The sequence below is a fragment of the Diceros bicornis genome, chromosome 4 (assembly GCF_020826845.1).
Source record: "Diceros bicornis minor isolate mBicDic1 chromosome 4, mDicBic1.mat.cur, whole genome shotgun sequence".
Classification (NCBI taxonomy): domain Eukaryota; kingdom Metazoa; phylum Chordata; class Mammalia; order Perissodactyla; family Rhinocerotidae; genus Diceros; species Diceros bicornis.
In genome coordinates, this window is record NC_080743.1 from 23844547 (window position 1) to 23857662 (window position 13116).

Sequence of the window (13116 nt, forward strand, 5' to 3'; positions counted from 1 at the left end):
ATACATTAAAAAATAATAAATGAATCTGTATGAAATGTAAGACTGTTTGAGGTAATCCTTGGTTTTAGCTTCACTCACCTCGGGCATTAACTCTGCTGGTTCCCAGCAGCCTGGAGCCCGCGTATCGGTAGCACTGACCTCCCTGAAAGGAGGTGGCTGCTGGTAGGCGTTTGTTGTGGTCTTCAGGGAGACTATATTAACTGAATGGAGATTTTGGGGTCATCTGGGACCCACCCGCTAGCATCATCCTACTCCTTCAGTGCTTACACACACAGCCTGCTTGGATTAGAAGATAAACCCCAGATGACAACAAACGTGTGATGGATAAGCATGTCTTCCAACGATGAGGATAATGCTACCATGTTTGTATCATTAGCTCTCAAGTCTGTGGTGTTTTCACATTAATAATATGCCTCCACACACACAAAAAAGGAGGACCAGAGTCAACATTCTGAGAAATAAGGCAAAAAACAGACTACACACAGTGGCAGAGTTCTCCTTATTTTTTCTTCTCAGCAATGCTCCAGGGCTTATGTTTGAAGGATGCATTTGGCTCAAACAGTAAGAATCTATAAAATGTAGTGGAAAAGGAGTAGAAGGTAGTGGTTAAGAGAATGGGCTTTGGAGCCATATCTGGGCTTAAATAAATATTTCAGTACTTACTAGCTATATGATCTTGGGCAAGTAACTCAAACTCTCTCCAAGTCTCGGTTTTATCATTCCTAAAGGAGCAATAATATTTATACCTATAAGTTAGTGATTATTAAATAATAAAATTATGTAAAGGCTTAGCACAGTTGATGGTGCATAGTAGCACTCCAAATTTGTAGTAACTGTTTTAAGTACCTCGTGACAAGCTAGAAGAAAGAGATTCCAGGGAATAGTATTTGGAGTTGAATTCCTTTTGGGTACTTCTCCTTAAAAATCAGTTGGCTCCGTCTTCAGTGGGTGAGGTTCTCAGTGCTGGTCAGGTCTAAGTGCTCAGGACGTGGGGACAAATAGGAGCACGACAAGGCTATGATTGATCTGGAAAATGTGACTGTAACTGAGGGAGCAGACAGAGTAGTGGAGGATGGTGGAGACACTGGGAGGAAAATGGGAGGAAAAGAAAAAAGAGAAAAAGAAAAAGAATATTGGTAAACAATTGAAGGACATTTCGGGAGCTGGGTAAATACTCCAAATGACTGTAGCAGGGCGTTAAGTTGAAAAGGCCCGTAAGCCTGAGAATCTGCAACCGAGTTAATATCGGCAAAGTCTCTAGTATCTGAAAGTCATTGGGAGCCTGGGGCAGAGAGAGTATGCTTCACATTTAGACCTCTGGTTTTTATGATGCTCTGGCATTACCACCTACTAAAAATGATACCATTACTAATAGCAATAATAATGATAACTAATATTAATTGTGTTCTTGCCATGTGACAGGCTTGCAGATGTGCATTAGTTCATTAACCTTCATGACACCTCTATGAAGAAGGTAATATTTTATTGTTGCCATTTTACGGATGAGAAGACCATGGCTCAGGGAGATTATGTGCCTTGTCCATGGTAATGCAGGGAGTGAATGGCACAGCTTAGAAAAACCCAGATCTTTCTCTCTCCTGAACCTGAGTCCTTAACAGGGTTGCTATATATGGCTGTTATATAACCCCTGGTGTTGGTTTTCATTCAGAATATGATGTGAATGGGGCAACTCTGCAGCTGTGTAATGTAGGACCCCAGCTCTTAATCTCTACTCTATAACTCCAGTGTAATGGCTCTAACCTCTCTCTTTAAATGAGCAAGTAAAGCCTTACATCTTAACTTAAGGTCTTCAATCAGAAGAGGGCTTCTTGGCCTCCAATATACATTTCACAAAAACAGCAATTCATGTCTGTAAACATATTTCAAATGTAGGCAATAGCTAAACAAGTCAAGATCACTGCCAATGATCCTACTCAAGATACATTCACGTTAATCAAATATCTTTAAATAATTTCTAGACTCTGCTTGTCTAAATCAGAATCACTTCTGAAGTTTGGACTCCTGTATTAATTTAAGGGGGAAGGAAAAGATCTTTCTCAATCAATCCTTAACATTGAGGACCACCATCACCAAATTGATTGACTGTATGATCTTTGTCCAAACTGCTGTTAACTGTGAAAACTGATAGTCTTCAACATTGGTTGTCCATCCAGGTAAATGAAACCTTGCTTCGGACTAAAACAATATCTGACTTTTCTAAATCCTAAGGGTAGGATGGTTTGCTGCACATAGCAGCCTGGGCTCAGATTTCAAGAATTTTGGTTGAAGTCTGGAAACATTAAAAAATCAAAAATTTGTTATGCAGCTAAAGCTGAAGGCAGGTGGAAACAACGGCTGCAGCGGCAGAGTCATGGTACAGAAAATTGGAAGGGGAACAGAAGCACTAGCCATTTCCTTATGAGACAGGAAGAATCTAGACGGTCATTAACTTCTTTAGCTGGCCAGCTCCATCCTCAGCATCACCACTACGATATTTAGGATTATTGTTGGTATTTGATTCGACAACAATCACTTGCAGAAACGACTCAAGCTTTTTTTGAGTCATCTGAGTCAAAGAACGTAGTAAGCTTTCTTTCAGCTCCTTTCCTGCATTTTCTTCTATAATGGCTTCCTCTTCTATCCTATTATCCTGCATCTGCTTTGTCCCTTTCCCTGTACAGCTCATATGTCCTTTCTTTACACATATGTGTCATCTGCTTCTCAGACTCCACTGTATTCCTTTCCTCTAAAAATTTTGAAGAGTATTATTTTCCCATTAAAGCAGAACACCAGGACACTGCGAACGGTGTAGTATTCCAAGATTCTATAAACAGCCTGAGTGATTGCTCAGTTTTAAACGACCTCCACACATCATTTTAGCAAATGGAGATGCATTAAATGGTTCCAACAGGTGTATGATTATAAAAAGAATGTCAAATTTTTGTGGAAATTAATACTGGAATATAGGTTCTACTGTTACTGCTTAGCACAAATGGTTCTAGTAGTATAATAATATAGCAGGCTCGGGGAGCCAATTAATCCATTAGAGGAAAATTCCATTTATTTAAAAAAAATAGAGTGATTTTAGCTTTAAGGAGGAACTGCAGACAACAATTCTAAGTGGAATTCATCTTTGCAAGTTACACACTGTTTTGTGGATAATTTAAAATCCAGTCACAGAAGCCAAAAAGGGTATCAAGAAAATATAATTGCTATTTTTAATAAAATGTGCTTTTCTGGGGTATACTAAAACTTTCTATCACTAACACTATTTTGGCATCATATTGGCAGCCACAATTGGACAAAAAGTGGAAGTACGTAAGTGCAAAAGAAGCTCTTGGCTTCATTTCTTCATCCCTACATATTTCAGAGTTTTATTTATGGCTAAATTGAAGCGGGACGTCAAATCTGCGCCCCTTAGAACAAAATCTTAGTAATTAACTGGCAAAGCTGAACATGATCGCTTCTGACACACCTACACTGGTAATTATTGCTTTGAGGCCATTTACTAATGAAATTAATGTATTCATTGCCCTAACAAATTAGCATAACTCATACATAATGCCCCACATTTCAAGACCTCGCTAGAAAAACAACACTTAATACTGCAGAATGAAATGGCAAGGGCATTACGTGGAGACAGAATTCACTGAATTATTACACGTTAAAAACCACAATAGCTAAGTGTTCGTTACAATGCAAAATGTAAATACAATGTGGGTATTAAAGCCATTAATAGTGTAGTCAAGAGTGTACAATTGATGATTATCTTTGCACTTCAAATAAGCAGATATTACAATAGCAGTAACCATGGAATCTAATTAACTGGCTACTTTTAGAGCTACAAAGTATGAAAAGAATGCTCCGCAGACAGCCTCTTCTTCCCCACCACGTTGATAGAGTATGGTTCAGCTGTTGCCACTTCTCCACATTTCTTACTAAATGAACTCAATGACACACTAATTAAATCCTGCCCCCCTCACCCCAGCAGCAAGAGGGTTAAAAAACCAAACACAAACAATTTCAGTATCTACGTGTTATCCTTAAAGGGAAAAGTGTGAAAATTATCCTTGTATAAGCCTAATGCTTTAGGATAAGAGGTGATTTTGTTTTTATTCTCAATATACTCTTCACTTCAAGTTACAGGGAGATAACTGTATATCCAGTGGGGTAGTAAGAAGACAAAGCAAAAGAATAGACTCTAAACTGTATTTCGTTGACAAACCGTAATCTAAAGACATCTTCCTGAGCGTACACATATAGTGAAGGTGGTGGTGGAGTTTTCCTTACTCCTGCCCTAGACCCACTTGAAGGAGATTGTACCCTGAAATAATCACAGGCTCAGCTGGAATGGCGCTTAACCCAGGTGTGCCATGCGCACACGCACACATTGAGAGCGGTCAGCAGTTACTGGAGAGTTGAGCTTTGGGTTTGACATATGCTTGATGAGACCATGATGTTTATTACAAAAGCAATTGCACTCACAGGGCCCCTCAGTTCACAAGAGTTGGCCTAGATTCAGTACCTAGAAATATGTATTTCATCAAAATTCAGGGCGTAATAACTGAGAGGACTCATAGAATTGACTACAATTGAAGGCTTCAGTCTTCATAGATAGAAGTAAACTTGGAGATCATGTAATTCTCTCCTTTGTAAATAGGGAAATAAGCATTTTGAGCATTTAAGCAACTTGTCCAAGGTGTCATAGTTAGTAGGTTTGGTCCGCTGGAGTCTGGGCTTTCTGGCTTCAGTTGCAGAGCTCCTTTCAATACACTGATGAGCAAGTGAAGGCATGCGTTCTAAGGAAAGAAATTGTAGGTGTTCCCTTGCTTTATTTAATGAGAAAAGTAACTGGTAATTGTATCTCAGAATCAAGGACTTTTGCAGTTTCATTAACGCATCCTAGAAATGTGTTTTCAAATAAGTCTGAAAAGCTATAAATCCTGAAACGTATGCAAACATTTTAGCCATGAGGAATCTACACCTTAAAAGTCCATACCCCAACCCTAACTTCTGTGTCTCCCCATATCATACCAGGGAGGCCTTCCTTAATATTAATATCTTCTTTCATCAAATATATGCAGAGAGTTGATGTGAGAGCGAAAGAGTTGGGAAAAGGGAAAATCCTGTTTGGTCATTTGTTAACTATGCCTAACACAATGCAAATGATGAATTTCCATTAAATTGACTTAAATCACATACGCACACATATATATTCATATATATATGTATACGTATTTATATTTGTTTTTGCATTGCAGAGACAAAGCTTTAAGGTTGCTCAGACTCGTCAGAAAATCAAATCAAACAGAAATAGAACGAAGACCAAAGTGATGAGTGTACTATATTTCCGTTAAACCCACTGCCTGATTGTCATTTGGTCTGTGGACTGGTTTCTATTTAATCTGCACGCAAAAGGTTTTGTGCTTTTACAATTTCCACGGGTCTCTTTGAGCATGGCTAGGATCTAGTTCGGTGTGTCTATCCCTACTCCCTTCACCCTTGATTCCTTCCTTCCTTCCTTCCTTCCTTCCTTCCTTCCTTCCTTCCTTCCTTCCTTCCTTCCTTCCTTCCTTCCCTCCCTCCTTCCCTCCCTCCTTCCTTCCTTCTCTCCTTCCCTCCTTCTTTCCTTTCTTCTACACTTCACTGAATATCCTAGGAAAATGGCCAGACTGTCAAATGATGGTGATAAAAACTTCAGCTCATTACCCTGCACCAATGCCTCTTTTACTCCCTTATTTATGGTACATGTTGGTGAGATGGAGATTGTGAGGAGTTTGGAGATGGGCCATATCTAACTCTCTGTTCTCTCTGTTCCCTTCTGATGCCAAAAAGATAGGTATTAATAAGGTGACATGACAAACACCAACAGGCACATTTAGCTGCGAATCTAGGTCCTTGAGTGGTAGAGGCAGCATTTATAGGAGACAAGTGAGGAAAGCCTTGCGACACATATGAAAACTTGAGTATGACAAATGTGCTTTTTTATGTATAGAATATGGACTTGAACCAAATGAAATCTTGGCTAAAGCTCAGTTCTAAGAATATTTTGATACTCCAAGAATATTTTGGGTTGAGTCAATTTAGAAAACATATAGATTTGATACTAGTTTTAACTTATAGCCAATACTACTATTAAGTAGAAAACAACAGTAATAATAGCTACCAGAGTATTGAGCGATATGAGCTAGGCAATATATGCTAAGAATTTTATGTATATCATTTCATATAATACTCAACAGAAATACTATGAAGTAGTGTTTATTTTTAGTATTATCCTCCTTTTAACTTTCTGAGGGTCAGAAAGTTTTAATAATAATAATAATAATAATAATAATAATAAATATGATTATAACAAGAAAAAGAATCGTTAACATTTATTATATGCTTCCTACGTGGTAAGCCCTACTCTACATGTTCGTATTTACTCCTGTGTAATCTTCACAACAATCCAATAATCTAGGTATTATTACCCCATTTTACAAAGGAGGAAATTGGGGAACAGAGAGGTTAAGTAATTAGTTAAAGGACACACATCTGATCAGTGGTAAAGCTGAGTGAACCCTGTTGGCCTGAGTCTGTAGTTCACACTTCTAACCATAATATTCACTACCTCCACATAACTTGCTCAGATTATACACAGTAAAACCAAGATTTGGAGGCAAGTCTGTGAGACTACCATATCTGTCTCCTTTCTATTTGTTTACACACCAAGTCTGTTCTGCCTCAAAGTCTTTGCTGTCGGTCTCTCCTCTACCTTGAGCTCTGTTCCCCTGACTTTCCCCAAGGCTGACCCCTCATTTTGTAATCCTGGGCTGATCCAGTTCCTTCTCAGCGAGACCTTCTTAGAACACCTGATCTAAGAATATTGCCCAGATATGCCTCATCACACCAACTGATCTCTTTGGTGGCATTTATCACCGTCTATATGTATGTCATTATATTTTTACTTGTTTGCTGATGATTTATTGTTTGACTCCTCAACTCTAAGCTCCACGATGGCAAGAACTGTGACCACTTTCTTCACCAATGTCCATCAGGGCTTCTCTTAATGCTTTACAGAGAGTAGGTGCTCAACAGTGCTTGGTTAGTGAAAGAATAAATTAATCTACCTAACTCTGCGTTATAACTATGACTAACTGGATCACTATGTGACTACTTGTGGTATTTTAGATCATGGCATAGGTGTAAAAAAACCCAAAACTGTTCACTCCAGTGTTGAACAGGTTTGGTTTGGTTCAAGTGCCTGTCGTCAAAAGCTTTATGAGAAGAAAGACCCTAAGGACACGACTTTACATCCTGCTCTTATGGGCGTTCTTGATGATATTTTTGCTCCTAAGTGGCTTTTTCTGCCTGTTTAGGCTTTCAAAAATTGCATTTTAATCAGAATTTTAATTTTGCTGTAAGCTAATAGCACAATGCTGCTTGGGCAACAACTATAGAATTGATGGTCAGAAGGGGTAACCATCACTTGGAAATTCATTAAAGAAGAATCTGGAAAGTTCACCATCTTGTCCTTAATTTCCATGATGATGAACCATTCTTTCATTTAACAAAAATGTATCCCAGTTTTCTCTTTAGAGTTCATGTGTCTATACCACATTGAGAAATAATAACTTCAGCTCACATGAGGGTCTAGGTAGGTGTATAGATAAAATCAACTTTTCTTTAATGTGGTTCTAATTTGGGGCCGTGTCACTGGATGGAGGGAGGGAGTCGCAGAGGAGATGCCTATGACTGAAAGTCTTTTCTTAAATCGCATCCTAACAGTTTCTGGACTGCAGTGATGAGCACAGGAAAGAGGGTAAGCAACCTAAGGGGGTAGGTTAGCAAAGGTGTTTTTGTTGTAAAAAAAAAAAAAAGGAAAAACATAGACACTGAACTCAATATCATTGCATAGGAATTAAAATCTGGGGATCTCTTTTATCTCAGGAATGGCCCTCCACACCCTCACTGCTATTTATTAAGCGCTTACTGCATGCCAGCCACTATTAATTGTTAGATATATCTTAACTCGCTAAATCTTTAGGTCAAGTAATTCTTATGACCTGCATTTTATTGATGAGGAAATTGAAGCACCAAGGATTAAATAACTTGCCCAAGGTTACCTAGCAATTAAATGCCAGATCCAGGATTCAAACTCCAATCTGACTACTACCAAAATCCTTGCCTCCTAAGATCCCACATTCTTTTTGGAAGAAATTTTCTCAGAGGATCTCAGGCAGGGTGAGTTCTTAATCAAGACATCTCCCCATTTTGAAGGGTGTGGGTGAAGGCTGGCAGAGGAATAAGCCATCTCCCTTCAATCAAATGTGGCTTTCTGCAGCCCAGGTAGATCTTGATGAGAGGTAGAGAGAGTGATTTGTATGTGTGTGTGTTTTAAAATGGTCTATAAAATCATGCTGTGAGGGAAAAAAACATTTTATATGTTTCATAAGATGACACAGAAATTTAGGGGGAAAAAAACACTCCTAATGATCCAAAAATTAGCAGGATGGAGTAAGGAAGGAACCCGGCAAAGTTCTGTAAAGCACAAGACATTGTTGTGGCCATTTGAATCTACTGTGTTTCAAATAGTGACCCTGCTACATAATGCCAAAGAATAATAGCCTAAAGAGGCACAATCACCCTATAAGGCGGGTGGTGGTCCTGCCCACTAGCCCCACACTTATAAAGGGTTGAGTTTCTTTTCTATGCATCAAGAAATACACACATACACACATGTACACACAACCACTGCACTTTAATATTTGATATTTTAGGACCATGTGATAACAATGCCATGTTGCGGCCAAGACTGTTGTCTAGAATATGGAATCTTAATATTAAGGCTCCGGGAGGGATGATCCCTGAGAATTCTCTGGTGGCCTTTACTTCTGTGGCCTTAAAAATCTGTGTGTGTATGTTTGCATGGTGAGGGAGGCTAAGAACTAGGAAAGTCCTGCTTAAGGATCAGCCTTAGCTGACCACCACCTGCCTAACGGCTGGGCATGGTGGACTTTGTGGAAACATTTAAGTCTCACCCGAGGTTGGTGATGAGGCTGCTGTGCGCTGCATTGGGTGGTTGTGATTGCCTCCATTCAGTGAGTGTTCATAGACCTCTCAGTCCTAGATTCTCACTGCAGCAGTGACTAAAAATCCACTTCTCTCAGGGACTCCATGGTCTTGTAAGGCCAGAGCCTTAAGGAATGCCACATCATGAGGGTCAAGTGCTAAGAACCCAAGGACTGGAAAAAGCCCCAGATTGGTGAAACTTACGAGAAACATTATTAAGGGGCCATCAATCTTCCTCTGGCGACATGCTGGCAGGAGTGCAGGGCTGCTGAGTTCGAGCTCTGGAGGGGTTAGTGCTGGGACAGCCAATGTGGGCAGCCCGCCTCCCCTTGCAACTGAAGGGTGAGCTATGTCTGGAGAAGGAACTTTGGGTGACCTCAAGGAGCGACGCATGCGGCCTGGCCTAGGACACCCGTGAGAACGTTCTCTGTTATGTTTATAAACTTTACAAAGTTATGCTCACAGTTATATAACCCCTATGTGGTGCCATAGTTAATGAAGTGCTGTGAGTTAGAAAAATAGCAATGATGTTGTTTTGCCTGAGCTAGGCTTTACTATATAAGGGTTAAACTCAGTGCTAATTTGCTGATGTGACACAGGATGCGATCTCTCTAGCACCAGCCACAGGTCAAGTCAATCTTCTATTTCAGGAAACTCATAGCAATCGAATTAATATACAACCATACTAAAGTCGTTTCAAAGAAGGAATGCTAATGAGTGACTGAAATTTGCGGCTTAATCCAAAAGCAGAGCAAGATCATCCCATAAAACCAGCTATCATAATAATTTGTTGACTCCATAGTTTATCCTTGTTTTTATTTTTCATGCATCAATCTGTAATACCAAATGCCCATTTTGAAAAATGCCACCGTTCCATCTCCTCCTCCCACGGCTGCTACATGCTTGCCTATTTAGAAAAAGCTCATGGGCCTTTTTCGATAGCTTTCTAATTCTTATCTTTTTAATAATAATAAAAATAAATAAAATTTGAGTGCTGTTCATCTTTATATCCCTCTCCTGCCACACCACTGGGCATACACACAGTGCCTAAGTGTTGCTTCACGCACAGGAGGCACTCAATAAATGCAATGCAATGAATCAGCACAGCCGTTTGCTGATAAAAGATCTCTCTTTCACCTGAAGTAGAACCTGGAGGTTCAAGTCAATATTTAATTAAAGAACTAATAGTTGTGTTAAACCTAATGAATTGTTGTGTCTACAAATGTCATAACGTTTCTCTCTTAAGAGATCACAAAGGAACTTTGATGGTGAAAGGAGTACTTGCATCTGTAAACTATTTGGAGAACTGTAAAAATCTTAGTGCCAGTTGGATGAATAAAACATTATAGAAAGTAATAAATGGCTGTAGCCATATCCTTCCACTAAAAATATTCCATTTCATAAACACATTGGGAGGGAAACAATGATTGTGCTATTCAAATATATTCAAGACAACAACATGTTCATTTCTTTAGTTTTCTCAGAGGACAAAGTATTCACCGAAATCGTTTGTTGGGATACTTAAAATATTGAAACGATAATATTTAAAATATTGAAATGATAATATTTAAAATATTTACATCGTTTATTAATTTTTCAGAGGTAGTATTTTAAGAATTTGGATCTTTTGATCAGGTTTTCTACCTAGATACTTTAGCTCTAGGCAAATTCCTCAAAACAGAAAAAGTGAAATAAACCTTTTTTTTATGAGACATATAAGACTGGTTACAAGATGAATAAAATTCATAAAAGAAAATAAAACAAACAAATATCAAATTGAACAAGATAAGAATTATGATGTTATTACACCTTTTATCATCTTAGATATGAAAATTTAAAAATCTTCCAATTTTCCTTTGAAAGAAAAATAAGCATGTAAAATGTCAACAAGTCTTCTCTTAAATTTTTAACAGACTCATAAAAAAGTAAACTGCAAAAAAACTTGAGAAACATTTTGCATATGATTTCCATAAAGTTGTTTCACTTCCGGAAAACTCAGAATAGTACTGCACATGTTCTGTACAGCACAGTGTAGGGAAGAGTGCCAATGAAGAGAAGTGCAGATTTCAGAGTTCTTCTATCAAAAATAACGTGTTTTATATCACTATAATTGAGTATCTCCTTAGATTTTCAAATCATAACTGGTAGAACCCACCACTACATCCTGAAAGAGAATGTGGTGTTTTCCGTGACATTTCGTGTTCCAATTTCCTCTAAAGGTATGTCTCTTGCTAACTTCGCTGGTGTTCGGGACTGTGGCTGATCCACCGGTTTTCCGTATGAGGGAGGAGTAATGCTCCCACCAGGATAAATGACATTGTGTTATTCTGGTACAAGTGCAGTCAGTTAATCAAGAGGGAACAGAGTCCAGGTTTAAATCAAATGTAAGAGGCTGGGGGCATAGCATGCTTTTCTATGAACCTGCAGTAACCTGTTATTTTATTTAACCCACTCCTCAAAACCTCTTCAGGAAAATCTATTTCCACTTTTCAGAGTAGAACAGTGGGTGAACAGAGGCAAGTTACAAGTTTAAAAGCAAAACCAGAAAAAAACCCTTTGCACCCCAGGAAACACTAAACCAACATCCTTTCTTCTCATCAGGTGCTCCAAATATCCTCACTACTCAGATTTAAATACATCTTTCTTACAAATATTTTGGCAATATTGTGCAACTTATACATAAATGACTGAAATGGTGACCATGTATTTTGTAAATCCCATGTAATTCTCCATGGTTTTAATAAACGTTAAATATGATTAATCCGCCTATGAGGAAATTCTTATGTTCAGGAATAATTATTACAGTTATTTCATCTGTGAGCAATTATTTTACTTCTGAAAGTCCAACACAGGGTTATTTCCTTGTGCAGAAAACCAGGATTTTGCTGTGGAAAGATGGCTGCCCCTTTCTCCTCTCTCTGCCACCCATTCACGTTGTGTTGATAGCCTGTTATTCACTGTAAGCTACGCCTCACAGACATATCACAATCTCTTGGATGCCACAAGTGGATGAGGATGAATCTATTCCGAGTTCTGAGGGAGCTGGTGAGAGCAATTAAACTACTTAGTCTCAGCTATGGGAAACACCCAACTAGAAGAATACAAGAAAATAGTAAAGCCAAGAAACAATATATTTGGGCGGAAGCTATGGTTATAGAAAAGTAATGAAGGTCAAGGATAGAAAAGTCTTAAAATATATTCTTTGCTAAAATAGGCAGGAGACAGAAGTGGCCATGTGTGACGGTGACTGGCTATCTGCCTAATGATGACCCCGAGTATTAACACTATATGAACAATGCTCGCAGATAGAGCACATGAGCTGTGCTGTACCTACAGCCAATTACCTACTCAGAGTACAACGCCTTTCACGTGTGTACGCATGGGGTCTAAATCATTCGTCTCCCATTAACGGGGCTCATCTTTGAACAAATCATGGCAAGAAGAACAGCTGTGTTTCTTACCTCAGAGGTATGACTCTTCATCTTAGTCTCTCTTTCTGAACAGAATCCTATTAGAAGAATTTGTTTTTAGGAAGAAGGCTACTTTAAAAATTATATGTAGCACAAAAATAAATATAAAACATATTAGCATCCATCTTACTTTCCCCCGTGCATGCAGAAGATGAAAATAACAGAGCTAAAAGGGTAATGAAAAGTGTATGCTGTATTATATAAAAATCTGGTTCATATTTGATAATTGGCATCTTCTTTGCATTTACATTCGTCATTTTATAGAAACAATCTTCAAGAGTCTTCTAGCCAACAAGGCATGAAAAGATAATCCTTGAAAGGGCCCTTGACACACTTAGTTCACAGTGGTGCTCTGACTTGAGACGTTCTTTGAACCTTCAGAAATATTCAAGGTTAATGGTGTTGGACCATCATCCTGAAGAGAATCTGTATATTGTGCATCATGGGTGGCTTTTTAAAGAGGTAGCCATGACATGAAAGAGGCAAATTAGTGTGTTCCAGGAGCATGACCTCCAAAAATGAAGCCAATGCATGCTTGGAGGAGGAATGCACAGGAATTGACACTTCCTTCTAACTCCACAATCTTATAACA